This window comes from Physella acuta, unplaced genomic scaffold (assembly GCF_028476545.2).
Source record: "Physella acuta isolate Inbredline_101_S28 unplaced genomic scaffold, ASM2847654v3 ptg000374l, whole genome shotgun sequence".
In the NCBI taxonomy this organism is placed as follows: Eukaryota; Metazoa; Mollusca; class Gastropoda; family Physidae; genus Physella; species Physella acuta.
Window position 1 is genome coordinate 366,155 of NW_026731893.1, and position 17,041 is coordinate 383,195.

General features: G+C 40.4%; 1 protein-coding gene across 2 annotated transcripts in view; it reads left to right on the forward strand.

Annotated features, from left to right (window-relative positions):
* The window catches only part of LOC131941863 (heparan sulfate 2-O-sulfotransferase 1-like), an 82,452-nt gene that overhangs the window by 53,917 nt on the left and 11,494 nt on the right, over window positions 1-17,041 (forward strand). The gene's annotated exons all lie outside the window — the stretch shown is intronic.

A 17,041-nucleotide genomic window follows, 5' to 3' on the forward strand; every position in this document is an offset into this window, starting at 1 on the left:
AATTTTCAGATGGGTGGTTTTTTAATTGTAAGAAATTTCAGATTGGTGGTTTTTTAATTGTAAGAATTTTCAGGTGGGTGGTTTTTTAATTGTAAGAATTTTCAGGTGGGTGGTTTTTTAATTGTAAGAATTTTCAGGTGGGTGGTTTTTTAATTGTAAGACATTTCAGATGGGTGGTTTTTTAATTGTAAGAATTTTCAGGTGGGTGTTTTTTTAATTGTAAGAATTTTCAGATGGGTGGTTTTTCGTCAGGTTCCAAGTGGGTGGGTGAGATTGATCTGCCAGCTAATAATGGAAGTCGTTTGACTTGAAGGAATCTGTCGCTGCCAGTCCATGCCCTCACACCCGACAGCTAACAGAGTTGCTGCCTGTCTGCCGTCCCAGCATTCCCCTCCCCTCCCTGGATAAATGTGCAGATTTTAATCTGTCTACTGGTTACAGCATCTGACGTTTGTCCTGGTGGGGTCCTGGTACATTTCAGTGTAAAGGGGGGGGGGGGGTCTTTTAGGTTTTACAGGTCTTGTCGTAAACAGTTTTTCTTTCAGGCATCTCTTTAAGGGCCGGTGCGCCCCCACCCCCTCGAAGCATATCTCCCTCCCCCACCCATCAAAGCTTATCTCCCTCCCCCAAACAAAATAGAATATATATAGATAATATATACTTCGTCCTCCATCCCTCCTCCCCCCCCCCTTCCCGGAAATGTTAGTCTACTCCACTCATTGCTGGGGGAAAAAGACTGAAAGAAGCAATAGTCTAAAACACTTAAATGTAAGACTTAGGTCTAGTGGAATTTACATCACTTGTCTTTAACACTTGTACAGTAATACTGGTTTTAAATAATGTATACATGGAGTTGTATAATAAACATGCTTCCTATATTAAACATCAAATTTCATGAACCAATTTCACACTGATGTAGTGGGTTGCTCTACAAACCAGAGCCCGTTCGGCTCGGCACCCCTATTTGGATTTTGTTTTGTATGTATTCAAACGTTCAATCGAGATTTTAACCAACTTCTTAACCGAAGTCAGTGTCGCTTGAAAATATGTCTCGCGTTCTCTGTGTCTTATTTGAAGTTACCCACGACGCAATCTATCCTGAGTTATAATGTTAGCTTTAGGTAGTTGTAGCGTTAACGTATAATTATTCGAAACACGACACTCGAATTAAAAAATCGAACATATTGATTGATTCTACGGGGAAATTGTAAGTTCAACAAAGAGCCGGATTCAGCGAGTTATTTTGTACACAAATATTTTGGTAGTCACGTAATTTCATATTTACATTTTGTGAAGGTTTTGTTCCAGTGTGTTTGTAAGCTGTTCGAGTATGTCGCGCATTATGTAGAATCTAAACACCGGTCTGAGTCTACGTAATTAGATATCCAAAATAATAAACTTGTATCTAGATCAGGGGTTCCCAACCCTGTGCCCGCGGGCGCCATGGTGCCCGCCGAACGATTCGTATGTGCCCGCCTCTCGCTATTCGACAGAGACAGATTTTTTTTCAGAAACATTATTGAAAGGTTGAAGGGGGATGGAAATTGAAAGTTTGAGGAGGGGGGTGCAAATCGAAAGTTTGAGGGGGTAGTGCAAATCGAAAGTTTGAGGGGGGGGGGGGGTGCAAATCGAAAGTTTTGTCCTCGGGCGCCGGGAAGGGTCGCTACGCCTCTGGAAGGAGTTTGTCGGTTTAAAGTAGGTGGTGCCCGCCTTCTTTAGAATGTGCTCTAGAGTAAAAAAAGGTTGGGAACCCCTGATCTAGATAATTCTCTCCTTTTATTATTGTTACCTTTGATTGTTAAGTTACCGTCAATATGAAATCCGTTGTGCCAGTCTTTGATCTTACAGTAACTGTAACCCTTGACCTGTGGTGCTAATCTAGTTACTGTAAACCCAAGTCTATTGTGCCAATCTGTGATTGTATAGTTACCGTAAACCTTAATTTCCTGGTGCCAATCTGCGATTGTATAGTTACTGTAAATCATAAACTCTGTGTGCCAATCTTTAGTTGTATAGTTACCGTAAACATCAAATCCTTTGTGCCTATCTGTGATTGTAAAGTTACGGTAAACCTTAATCCCCTGGTGCCAATATTCGATTGTAAAGTTACCGTAAACCTTTAATCCCCTGGTGCCAATCATAGATTGTAAAGTTACCGTAAACCTTAATCCCCTGGTGCCAATCTTAGATTGTAAAGTTACCGTAAACCTTAATCCCCTGGTGCCAATCCTCGATTGTAAAGTTACCGTAAACCTTAATCCCCTGGTGCCAATCTTAGATTGTAAAGTTACCGTAAACCTTTAATCCCCTGGTGCCAATCTTAGATTGTAAAGTTACCGTAAACCTTAATCCCCTGGTGCCAATCCTCGATTGTAAAGTTACCGTAAACCTTAATCCCCTGGTGCCAATCTTGTTTCCTGTCCTGAAAAAGCGAGCTCACACGTCGCTTATGTCTCCACTTATCGCCACTAGACCGTGACCAGGTTAATGGTGTTTGTTTTTTGCACGCCTGCGGCCCGGGGTGGGGGATGGGAGGGTCGTCCCAGCAGTTGGTCAGTTTCGTGTACTTTACATTGTGGCTATGTTTTTATTCGCTAACACTTGACTGGTGTAGTTGTTGTGTTGAGTTGGGTTGTGGTGGTGTTGATGACAGTGGTGCGTGTGTGTGTGTGCGTGCATGCGTGTGTGTGTGTGTGTGTGAGAGAGAGAGAGAGAGAGAGAGAGAGAGAGAGAGAGAAGTAAAGACGCCCCGCGCCGTAACGCCGTCGTTTTAAACACCGGGGTTCTAGTTGAGCTTCACTTCATACGATATATGAACCGTTAAGTCTAAAAGTTTATTAGTAAAAGTCTAGCAACAGATTATGCGGTTTTTATTTATTTCATTTATTTATTTTAGTTGCACTAACCTGAGCCAATCCAAAATAAAAATGATTCCTGTCATGATTCCTGTCCAGCACAACTTGTATCGAAACTTCTTTAAATTATGTTTCATCACGCCCGTGCCTAATAGCAACACTGAATCTATCTACTCTAATTCAAGCTTAACGACTCTAGAATTATTTTTTTTTCAAATCAAACTAATTCAAGATCAGCTCTAATAAAGTGCTTTTAAAAAAACTGGTCAGAGGATTGATTTTTAAAAATATTTTTTTCTTACTTAATGGCCGAAACGTTAAAAACGCCAGCAAATTAGTATTTATGTGAGCAGGAAGATGAAAAAGCTGTTGAGTTTTTTAAAGCAAAGATCCCACTCAGAGGCGTGGCTAATATAAATGTGGTAGATTTGACCCGTGTGGCTTAATCGATCCAGAACAGTTACTATCCTAACCCTTTCTCTAACTCTATTCCTAAACCCTATCGTATCCCTAAAATTGTCTCTATAACATCCCTAATAGGGTCAACTAGTAATCAACAGTGGGTAATGTCCTATTGCAGTACTTTTGGCGAGGGGGTAATTTGCCAGGATATAATGGATCTTAGGTGGAGTATGATTGGGTTAATTAATCGCTCTCGGATAGCACACATCTCTCACATACACATACATGTATATTTTCCGATAGGCAAAACGAAAGTCCACCCTGTATCACTGAGCCTCGCCGCCGCTGTATCCTCAGCACGTAGATGTTATTATAACGGAGTGCTGGCCGTCTAGACAGGCGATATATCCCGGGACGGCTTCCATCCCGGGGGTACCGGGGCATAAGACGGCTCCCATCCCGGGGGTTATGGGGCTATAAGGCTGCTCCCATCCCGGGGGTTATGGGGCTATAAGGCTGCTCCCATCCCGGGGGTTATGGGGCTATAAGGCTGCTCCCATCCCGGGGGTTATGGGGCTATAAGGCTGCTCCCATCCCGGGGGTTATGGGGCTATAAGGCTGCTCCCATCCCGGGGGTTATGGGGCTATAAGGCTGCTCCCATCCCGGGGGGTCACCCGGCTATAAGGCTGCTCCCATCCCGGGGGGTCACCCGGCTATAAGGCTGCTCCCATCCGGGGGGTCTACGGGCCATAAGACGGCTCCCATCCCGGGGTCTACGGGCCATAAGACGGCTCCCATCCCGGGGGTCACCGGGGCATAAAACGGCTCCCATCCCGGGGATCACCGGGGCATAACACGGCTCCCGTCCCGGGGCACTGGATCAAGCTGGAGCGGAATTTGACACCAGCGAGTCTGTGGTCAAACTGTATCGATTGGCAATCTGCTGGATTCACAACTGGGAGTCATTTAAATGGAGTGGAAGGGGGGGGGGGGGGGGGGGATTGGGTTCCGGTCTATTTTATACATGAGGTTGTGGGTGTGGTTGTCGAGGGGAATTGTGTTCCGGCCAATGGGGGGGGGGGGGGGTATTTCAAGTCAAGAATTATCGAGGAAAAAAAATGTTACTTTCCCTTTTAGCATGTCTGTCAGTGTTCAAACGCTAATGTAACCCTAAGGGTTACTCCAGCTCTTTGTAGACCTGCAGTTTTAACAGTGCTGCGTAGTTGAAGGGAAGGTAGCGTTAATGAAAGGAATTGTAAGTAAAGAAAATGTAGGGAATGTGTAGGGAAAATGTAAAGAAAATGTAGACAAAATGTATGCAAAATCAAGAGAATATGTAGGGAATATGTAGAGAATATGTAGAGAATATCTAGGGAAAATGTAGAGAAAATGTAGGTAAAATGTTGAGAAAATGTAGGCAAAATGTTGAGAAAATGTAGGGATAATGTAGAGTAAATGTAGGCAAAATATAGAGAAAATGTAAGTAAAATGTAGAGAAAATATAGGCAAAATGTAGGGAAAAAGTAGAGAATATGTAGGGAAAATGTAAAGCAAATGTAGGGAAAATTTAGGGAAAATCTAGAGAAAATGTAGGCTAAATGTAGAGAAAATGTAGGGAAAATGTAGGTAAAACCTAAAGAAAATGTAGGGAAAATGTAAAGAAAATGTAGGGAAAATGTAAAGAAAATGTAGGGAAAATGTAAAGAAAATGTAGGGAAAATGTAAAGAAAATGAGTGTGGAGCCTCACAAGTTGACAGGTAATATTTAATTGTTTTGGAAGAAGTTTCTTCAAACACTACAATTAAGAATGAAGAAGAAGATGATGAATCCTGCGAAGATAGTATTTTCTCCCAGTTTCCCATTCAGTCTTTATCAGCTTTCGCCTCTTATAACGATAGTCTTACAAGAGTTCGCTCATAAATTGACGTCCGTCCCTCATCATCTTTCGCTCCTGTGCCAATCTATCTTATCGCTAGATTTCGGTGGTAACTCAAGTTTGCTTGTTTTCTTTTGTGTGTTTATGTGTGTGTGTGTGTGTGCGCTAAGAAACAATCCCGTATCTTTTGGCGAGGTAAACAGATGTAGATCAAACCCACGCCCCGCCCCCCAATCACCGTACCTTGTTTGAAATTCAAGATAATCTTAACTGTTTGAAACTGTAGATAACCTTAAACCATTTACATAAACGCGTAATAATATACCGCTTTTATGTCTCAGTTTTGTTTACGTATACGATCTGGACTTCATCACAAGTTGGCACAATCTGGCCCCCTCCCGATTTAAAAAAAAACCTGGCTATAAACTATAGCCCCCTTTAATTAGGCTAATTACCCCGATTCCCATCCATTACCCGCGCCGTGCCCTAGACAGCCCTGGTTGCAAAAATTTATTTTAAAAAAAATTGTTACGTTGAACACACCCGCCGCGAATGATGGTTTTAAAACTAACAGAACAAGGTGCGTTCCAGTTCTCGTAACCTTGCTGGTTTTGTTTCAAACAATAGAGTGAGTGGGGGAGGGGGGGGGGGGGGTTAGTCTAGGAAGATGGAGATCGAATGGTAGTAAGTGATGTTTTGTGTGTTACCAAACTAAATAAACAAGTAGAAAATTCTGTTAGCAAAGGTTCTTTTTACTTTCTCGTATATACGTAGTATAGAGAAAGTATTGTAATCGTGCAAAAAAAAAAAAATCGAGATTTTTACAAATCTCGACGTTTTACACCTCACTGATACGGAAAAACATAATTTTGCAATCTTGTCCGTATGTCTGTGTGTGTGTGTGTCTGTGTGTCTGTCCGTGTGTAAACACGATAACTTGTGTACCGTTACAGCTAGGTTGATGAAATTTCATATATAAGTATTTTATCAAAATCGTAGATCCGTATCAACTTTTGAGCGATTTCCGATAACCGGAAGTGGTACTTTTCCTACTTTGAATTTTTCAAAAGCCTATAACTTGAGTACTATTTCAAATAGATAAATGAAATTTCACATGTAAGTAAAAGATCTAATTCTCTACCTTCTGTTAAATTTTGAGTAATTTCCGTTGACTGGAAGTAGTAATTTACGCTACTTCCGATTTCTCAAAAAACTAATGTAAATTTTTAAAGTACTAATAATATTGCGCACTATTATACGCGTTTTTATTCGGCGTTTGCTTGGTGCGCAATGTTTTTTTTATGAGATTCTATTCTATTTTTAAAAGTTTAAGTATTTAAAATGGATTAAAAATCATAACTATATCCCCAGTTACCATCCCCTGTTGTTTTATATAAGAATATTCGAGAAAGTTTAGGGGAGATCACTACCGGTTTATTTTTATTTGTTGTGAGTCACCAGGATTCCGATACTCAACGTTAAGAATATAGAGCCTGGACTATCCATTGAAAATGTGAAGAGGTGTTTGGGTTTCAAGTCTATATCCAATGTCTACTTTCGTTTTTTTTTTTTCATTTGTAGAGTATCTTTAATGATTATTTTCGCTTAGTAGCCCATGAATTCCCTTTTTGAACCTGACGGTCCTAGGGGCAAGTAAAGTAGAGTTCATCTGTTTTTTGTGACTTCGGCATATGAAGGGATAGTGTGTTCAGCTTTATGCCCAGGCGGCTTTAATTTCCCTAACGTGTCAGGTACCCATCAGAGCTGGGTGGACTCAGGGACTTTCTTCTAACTAGAATCTTGATTCGAACTCGAGACTTTCGGGTTAGCAGTCTATCGCTGTACTGCTTGGACTTCCCACGTCTAACCTTTAGTTTGGTCTTTTAGTATATAATCCATTTTAAAAAAATGGGATGAAATAGTCGGATGGTAGAGCCTACGACTGCTAACCTGATAGTCTCGAGTTCGAATCCCCCATCGAGCATCTAACCCCGCTTTTGGTGGGTACCTTACTCACGTTATGGAAATCAAAGGCCGGCTGGGCATTGTGCCAACCACATCATCCCTCCATATACCGAGGTCACAAAAACAGGTGAACTCTACCTCATACCAGGTAACTTTACGTTTTATTTTTACCATTCGATTATCAAGCCCATGTAGCCAGAGGCGTAGCGACCCCTCCCGGCGCCCGGGGACAAACTTTCAATTTGGTGCCCCCTCCACATATATTTTTTTAATATTTATAATTCAAAATAGCAGGTAAAATGAGCTTATTTTGGCGCCCCTACAGTTGGCGCCCGGGGACATATGTAACCCCCCCCCCCCCCCCCGTCGCTACGCCTCTGCATGTATCCTTCTCATATCGAAAGATAACCTTACCTCGTGTAACCAACTCGTCATGATCGATGTCTTCTCAAGTCTTCATCTACTGTAGCTAAACCCCGCCCCCTTTCAACATTCCGCAACTCTCCTCATTAGAATGATAAATTACACCCAAGATCGCGTGTACATCTTCTTTCATCACGTACTTACCCCATGCCGGCTCAAATGATTGCAGATGTTTTAATACCGTTACCTATGCACTCATTATGCGGAGGTTTGTTTTGTAAACACGCGCGGAGATCAAGTGACCTTTGAACTCGATGAAGCTGATTGGGTGTATGAACTGTATTTGAAACAGGCTTTAACTAACGCCATTACGCTGCAATTTTTTTTTAAACTCAAAGCGGTTTAGTGTTGGTGTTTTTTTTTTTTTTTTTTTTTTTTTTTTGTGGGTGTGTTTTTAGTATGCTATTAAGTACATGTACCGCTTTTATGCGTTAGAATTATAGTATGTATTGTTAACAATAAATTACTTAGTTTGAGTTAATTATTTTGTTGGTGATTTATGTTAGTTGATATAGTAGGTTGGCCAGTACTTTGCCTAAGATGATCAACTTGTTGATATGATAGTTGATATAGTAGGTTGACCAGAATTAAACCTAAGTTGATCACCTTGTTGATTTGTTTGTTAGCATCAATGCCAGGCTATAGTGAAGGAGAGTAGGTAACATACTAATAGGTCCACACTATCAGTTATATAATTAAAGCTTTTCACAAAGTTTCTAGTTTTAAATGTGTCTTTAAAGATAAAGGTGAAATATTGCTATAGCCAATTTGAAAATAGCAAGTTTTAAATGTGTCTTGTACATGTGCAATGTTGCTATAGCCAATGTGAAAATAGCAAGTTTTAAATGTGCCTTATAAAGGTGCAATGTTGCTATAGCCAATGTGAAAATAGCAAATTTTAAATGTGCCTAATAAAGGTGAAATGTTGGTATAGCCAATTTGAAAATAGCAAGTTTTAAATGTGTCTTGTTAAGGTGCAATGTTGCTATAGCCAATGTGAAAATAGCAAGTTTTAAATGTGCCTTATAAAGGTGCAATGTTGCTATAGCCAATGTGAAAATAGCAAGTTTTAAATGTGTCTTATAAAGGTGCAATGTTGCTATAGCCAATGTGAAAATAGCAAGTTTTAAATGTGCCTTATAAAGGTGAAATGTTGCTATAGCCAATGTGAAAATAGCCAGTTTTAAATGTGCCTTATAAAGGTGAAATATTGCTATAGCCAATGTGAAAATAGCAAATTTTAATTGTGCCTTATAAAGGTGCAGTGTTGATATAGCCAATGTGAAAATAGCAAGTTTAAATAAATGTGCCTTATAAAAGTACAATGTTGCTCTAACGAATGTGAAAAAAACGTGTAATGCCGCAGGTAACGGTAAACTGTACAAACATTCCCTTTGCTTCTCATCACCTTAACTAAAACGTTAACCCTCTCTGTATCTTATTACTGAAATGTATTCCTCCTTCTTGAATCTACCACTCATCGAATCAACCCACACTTCCCTCTTTAAATCAACCCACACGTACCTCCTTGTATCACCCCACTCTTAAAATTCACCCCTCGTTTCTCACTTAAACGCACCCCACCCCACTCCTCTACCCCCCCCCCTCCTTTACTTGCCCCCACCCCACACCTACCCATAGACTAGCAGCACCCGTGTACTATTGTTGACGCTTGAAATGTTGCCAGCACCACAGCTGACGCCCTCACTCCAGGAACTCGCCCAAACGACCGCGCCCTGTCCTCTCCCCACCCTCGCTTTATTCACGCGCCCCTCCCCCTTTATCCAGGCGCCCCAGAACGGAGGTGCATGTGGTCTGTGTTAGTGTATACGTCCGTAAACATCTCTCGCTAACGTTACACAATGAGGCTCCCACCATTAGGTGACTCTTACCTGTTTGTTTTTGTTTATTTTAATCGGGTCCAGTGGCGATATACAGCTTGTCATCTTGTAAGGTTTAGCCCCAGCAAACCAGACCTCTCTCTTAGTCTCTGGTTTATATATAGATATATATCTTGATATCTGTCTTCTATCACTCACATATATATATCTTGATATCTATCTTCTATCACTCACACACACACACACACATATCAATTTATATAAATAAATAAAAAAATATAATTTTACTATATATATATATATATATATATATATATATATATATATATATATATATATATATATATATATATATATATATATATATATATAGACCTATTATAATTTATACATTCATATTATGTTTAACAGTTCACTTCTTGATCTTTCTAATCACATCGTTTCTCCCCCCCCCCCCCCCCCCCCCAAAAGAAAAAAAAAAGAGTCTTAAGGTTAGAGAGTCATGTCGATTTGAAACCTTAAAACAAAGAAGCGTTTGTAAAGTATCGGTCTTTGTCTAGAATTAGAGTAATTAACATACGGATGGTTCTTAGAGCTCAACACAGCTAAACCATACAGTCACACAAATTAGCCAGCCAACCCTCATAGCTAAAACAATAACCCCCAAGTCTAAAGCAATAACCCCCAAGTCTAAAAACAATGACCCCCCATCCAGGTCCAAGCTGTTTCATTAGCCCAGGAAGCCAGCGCTGGTATAATTAATGGAATTAGACCGCGCGCGACCGGCAAGCACCCGGCTCACGAGTAGGCCCTTTGAAGCTCTGCACCACTTATTGTTAATTATCATAACTTCATTAGCCTTACTGATGCGGGTTGAGTGGGGATGTCTTTTTGAAGGAAAAAAAAAGCCACACAATACACGTCAAAGCTACTTTCACATACACGGCTCTTGTGTGTCTTTTTAAAGTGGTTTTGACCCCCCCCCCCAACGCCATCGAGTAGTTTTCTGAGTTGTTCCTACCCCCTGCCCCACCTCATCGGTTAGGTTGAGTTGTTTCACCCCCACCTCTATCGTGTTATTTCTGAATTGTTTTGACTCGTCTCCACCCCGCATTGAGTAGTTTTGACCCCCTCCCCCCACATGTTAGTTTACCTTAATCTTCCCCCCCCCCGCCCCCAACATGCCTGTTGTGTATGATTACCTTTAGTTCACTAGCGGTGTTGTCCTCTTATGTGTCCTTAAGATTCTTGTAGACAAGAGTGGAGGTAGAGTGGTGAGCGCTACCCGCTTTCAAAATGTTTTTAATATGTGTTTGTGTGCAGGTGGGCTGTTGCTAATCTTAAGTTTGAATGGTTTAGCTAATGGGTGGATACTCACTCTAGGTATGCATAGTGCCGGTCTGTATGCTCGCTGGCCAGAGTGTTAGCCTGCATATTGGACAGTCTGCACAATGGCTGACCACAATCTTTGACTACACACGGGGCAGTCTGCACAATGGCTGACCACAATCTTTGACTACACACGGGGCAGTCTGCATAATGGCTGACCACCATCTTTGACTACACACTGGGCAGTCTGCACGATGGCTGACCACAATCTTTGACTACACACGGGGCAGTCTGCACAATGGCTGACCACAATCTTTGACTACACACTGGACAGTCTGCACAACAGCTGGCCACAGTGTCATGCAACAAGTAAAGATGAATTTCCAATGTTTCCTTGTAACTCATACAAGTTATAAACAGTGCCACGCTTTGATTTCTTTGATGATTCGCTATCTATTTGTTTTGCAACATCCAGCTGAAATATAACTCTTCTAAGCATGTTATATCTTGGACATATTTTGTCTGTGAGATATTTTTGCCTGTAATTTAAAAAAAAATATTTAGTCTCCAGCCACTATCGTATATAAATCCTGGTTGTCTACACTAGACCTAACTTTACTTGAGTACTGAAGAGTGAGTGAACGAAAATTTGCATATTCTTGATTAAGTTGGTCATCTCTTTAGCTTTCTTAGCACGAAAATCAATGACCCGCCGCGTGTTATATAAGACACCCGTCTTGGGAACCGCTGTGAATTATTCTAGTGGTTACTCTCGTGGTCCATCTGGGCTTTTTTTTTTCTAGTGGTGTTAGGGTGGTTTTCTAGTGGTGTCATGGTGGTTTTCTAATGGTGGTTTCTGATGGAGGTTTTGGTTTTCTGGTTGGTTGTGCATGTGGCCGAGCTAGGCTAATAGGTAAATAATCCAAGTGGTGATAGTGTGGGGGACCAGTCACTGAGGTCCAATATGGCCGTCGGACAGTAAATTCTCCCCCCCCCTCCCTCCTTATCCCCCCCCCCCCCTCCATCTAATGAGAAAAAAAAGCTTCTCACGTATGTCGTGTTGGGTGCTTGTAACTACTCATCACAGTTTGCTCTTATGAGGTAACTTTACCTTCAGTATTCCCTCACCGTGTTGTACAACGTATTGAGACCATTAGCTCATCTTTTAACGAGCCTAGGATCAAGTGTTTCAAATCACTCAACTTGGTTATCATAGATATTTGTTTTACATCTTGGCGGGCGTATTCAGGGTTTCTTTCGGACATTTTGCTCCGGGTGGGGGAGGGGAGTTATATTTATAAAAATGGTTACAGATGTAGACAACTATCTCACGCTGATTTTATCACCCCACACACACACACACACTGACATAACCACTCAAAATACTGGCATAATCAGTTCACCTACACCACAATTGACTTAACCACCTCACACGCTAACATAACCACCCCACACAGACATAGCCACACTAACATAACCACCTCATTATCTGACATAACCACCTCCCCCACACCACATTGAGTTAACCACCTCACACATTGATATTAACACTCCCACACACTTGACATAACCTCCCCACACACTTGACATAACCTCCCCACACACTTGACATAACCTCCCCACACACTTGACATAACCTCCCCACACACTTGACATAACCTCCCCACACACTTGACATAACCTCCCCACACACTTGACATAACCTCCCCACACACTTGACATAACCTCCCCACACACTTGACATAACCTCCCCACACACTTGACATAACCTCCCCACACACTTGACATAACCTCCTCTTAAACACTTGACGTAACCTCCTCCCACACACTTGACATAACCACCTCCCTCACACTTGACATAACCACCTCCCCACACACTTGACGTAACCTCCCCACATACTTGACATAACCTCCTCCCACATACTTGACATAACCACCTCCCACACACTTGACATAACCACCTCACACACTTGACATAACCACCTCCCACACACTTGACATAACCTACTCACACTTACAATCTTGATAACGAGCACGAACGTAAATATGAAGATTGGGGGGAGAGAGAGAAGGATGGATGAAATTTCACCTCATAGCTTACCCGCGATAAACAGGTGAGATTTATTATACATGTGTCATAGCTACCCGCGTGGCATAAGAATCAACAGGTTAATTAGTACAGTCTTAATCGTCATCACTCTATCGGGGTATAATTCGTGTAAAAACATCTCATAAACGTGTTGGTATTTAGTGAGTACTCTACACAAGATAGGAGAGGGGGGGGGGTTACTCTCACTTTAGTGTGAATTATCGTACGCAGTTTGTTGCTTGCTAAACGTATGCCGTTGTTTTTTTTGTTATGGTTATTTTTTACAAGATATTGTTAGGCTATAGGAAATTTATATTTTGAAGGTAGTACGGGATACTTCACAAACCTTGTTGTGTTTAGTTAGTTGTTTTTGTTTTTTGTTTTTTTTAACTTTCTTGGGAATTAAAATTAATTAACATTTTGGTCAGTTTTGAATATATCATCGGTAGGATTGTTCGAATAAATTACAACTATCTTCATAAAAAAATTGTGGTGTAACAAAACTAGTTTAAATAATGTATCAAATTTGAAAATTGAGTTACTTAGAACATCAAGTTAGGAAATAATTCCAACTTTGTTCGTTTTTAAAAAAAAACAAAAAAAAAAAAAAACAACTTTCGTGACATTGTTTCGTTAAACAAAAACAAACCGTGTTTACACGGGTAAAATAAAAACTTGGCTGAAGCTTCTGGTTGTCATGGCGAGCAGCTGTGTGTGAGAGAGCGGCACCTAGCGGCTGATAAGAAACGATAGACCCGCTAGCCGGTGACCGCTTGACCTATTTTAGAGGCACGATTGTTGCTTCAAATAATACACGAAAGAGCCATGAAGCTAGATTAAATGGTTCTATCTCTAATAGACTTTTACTGCTGTTTTTTTTTTATATAAGTTTACTCAAATGGTCTTTTGTTTTGTATGTTTTGTAATCTCATATCGATTTTTTTTGGTCTCATGTTTCTGGTTAGTGTGCGTGTTATAATTGGGTTATTTATTTTCTTTTCGTTATTTAATAAACCCTTTTTTTCGCGTGTTGTTTTTCTAGTTAATGGACTTTTTGTATCGTAAAAAAATAACTCAGTTACGGAGACATTGGGCTTTCTTAACTAAGCGATAGTGACGTGTTGTCATGTTACTAAAGAAGTTAATTAGCTTTACCGGAGTCCTCCGTGATATGAGAGAAAAAAAAGTTTTTCTTTGTCTTCGTTTGTTTTTTTTGTATAAAACAGGGGTCAGCTTGGTCGAGTCGGTAAAATTCATGGTTGTTAAATTCGAAAAAGTCTCGAGTTCGAACCCTCTGGCAGATAAGGCTCGATCCCTCCCAACACTAAAAATTAAGAACGAAGAAAAAAGAAGTCTTAAACACATAAGATGGTGGGGTGGGGGGGGGGGGGGGAGGAGGGTACAAGTGACTAAGTTGATTGTGAAGCTGATTTATTATAACCCAGATAGATTATATATGTGTTTTTAATGGACTGAATGATTGTATATTACACTGCACGAATGGTGGTGTGACGTGAAATAAGATGTTGCCTGTGGCTTAAATGATTGTATGACAGATTGAATGATGGTGCGACACTGAATAATTATGTAATCGACTGACGATGTGTGACTCACTGAATAATTATATAACTGGATGCGTAACTGATTTAATTATTGTGTAACATGCTAAAGTATTGCTAGCCTGATTGAATTATAGTGTAACTGAATGAATGATTGTACAGAGGCGTAACGACCTTTCCCGGCGCCCGGGGACAAATTTTCAATTTGCCCCACCCCCCCCCCCCCCCCCCCCATATATTTTTTTAAATATTTATAATGCAAAACTGCAGCTATAATGAACTAAATTTCTTTTCCAACCCATTTTGGCGCCCCTAGGGTCGGCGCCCGGGGACGTATGTACCCCCCTCGCTATGCCTCTGTGATTGTATAACCTACTAAATTATTGCTAGCCTGACTGAATGCTTGTGTAACTGATTGAATTACCGTGTAACTGTCTTCCGCGTAGAACAAGCACGTGAATATAAATATAAACTGACCGGAGAAAACGCAGAACCTTGTATTATTTGTTTAGTCTGTACATCTTCTCTAGGCCGCCTGTATAGGCCCTGCTAAGGAATCTATCGAAGTTGTCTGTGTATTGAAAGATAAACAGCCCAACCTTTACGCTAACGCTGACGTAGGGTGTGTACCGTTCTACTGCCATATATCCCCCTCTCCCCCTTACCCACCGTATGATTCTAGATTTCAGTTTAGTGAGTTACTAGACTACAAGACTTTGACTGAGATTGGTAAATCTAATTAAACAACAACTAGTAACGTGTTATGTAGTAATAAAACTTGAGCCATAGAACTGGTTGGTGACCTACTTACCAGCCCTATTGCCGATCTTTAATTTTATGTATACTTCAGTACATCTAATTAAATAACAACTAGAGACGTGTTGTGTAGTAGGTATATATAAGTTATTGTATATAACTGAAGATTTTACTGAATTTTATGTATACTTTAAATCTGAGCCTAAATGTGCTTTCATGTTACAGACGTTCTCATTGGTTTGTTTATGTTTGATTCTCGTGTATCGTTTCATGTCTGTCTGTTTACCTTAACATGTTTGTTGATAGGTTCCCGTGGCAATGGGTGAAAGATGAACAAAGTAATGCGGGGTTGTTTAAATATGCGATATATTGCTCCGTGTTTTGTATCTTTATGATATGAATCATAAAAGAACGGGTGAAACTTTTGAAATAAAGGGAGGGCAGTTAGTACAAGAAATTTTGGGGGGAAAGTTTGAAATAATAGGGAGGGGGACGACACACACATTTGAACCAATGGAATTAAATATGACCAAAATAAATCTGTTTGGAAAAAAGGGAGAGCATCTAATACAAGGAAACAGAGTTTCTTCCAGGAATCTCTTCGGGGGGGGGGGGGGGGCTTAAGGCCCCCCCCCCCGAAATTTTTTTACCGCCCCCCCCCCCTCGAACGAAATGAAATTTATATAATTTTTATAGAAAATATATACTTTTAACAGTGTCCGCCCCCCCCCCCCCCCCCGAAGAAAGTCTACCGCCCCCCCCCCCTCCCCCCCGAAAATTTCAAGTGCCCCCCCCCCCCCGGAGAAAAAAGTCTGGAAGGAACACTGCAAGGAAATTAGGGGGAAACTATTTAATATACGGGGGGGGGGGGGGTTGAAACAAAAGATTTAAAAAATTGAATAGGATTACCTATGACCAAAACAAATCCGTTTGGAAAAAAGGGAGAGCATCTGGTACAAGGAAATTAGGGGAAACTATTAAATATACGGGGGAGGGGGGGTGAAACATAAACAAAAGATTAAGAAAATGAATGGAATTAAATATGACCAAAATAAATCTGTTTGTGAAAAAAGGGAGAGCATCTGGTACAAGGAAATTAGGGGAAACTATTAAATATACGGGGGGGGGGGGGGGGTGAAACATAAACAAAAGATTAAGAAAATGAATGGAATTAAATATGACCAAAATAAATCTGTTTGTGAAAAAAGGGAGAGCATCTGGTACAAGGAAATTTGGGGAAACTATTAAATATACGAAGGTAAAAGGGAGAAAACGTTTGAAACAAAACAAAACAAAGGTTAAAAAGAAGGGAGAGAATTAAATATAACAAAAAAAGTTTGCGATAAAGGGAGATCATTTGATACCAGGACGTTGTGCACGTGAGGTGTGTTGTGGGACAGGGCAGGGGCGAGGTTTTGTAAGGCTGTGGGGATAGGGGGAAGGTTGGGATAGGGGAAGAGATTGGGGTAAAGAGATGGTTAAGATAGAAAGATGGTTGGGATAGAGAGAAAATTAAGATAGAAAGATGGGAAGATGGAAAGATAGGAAGATCCACACTTACACAATGTAAGAATTGAAAAAAAAATCCATTGTTAACAATGGATATCGCCTGGTGAGTTGTGTTTATTTAAGTGATTTCACTATCTTGCTTCCACTGTGTAGTTTGACTCTAAGGGGAAGCAACTGAAACATTGAAATTGTGATATAAAGGGAGGCGATTTTATTTATAGAAACAAAAGGGTAATTTTGTAAAATGATATTGGTTGCAATTTAGTAGAAGAAAATAAAAGAAGTATCTAATAAAGAGAGATACATTATAAGTTTTATATATACTTTAGTTATACAGAATATATTGTATATTAAAATGCAAATACAGCACACGTATAGGTATTTTTATGTTTGTAATATTATCGAAAATATGTAACGATGTATTCTTTATCATAT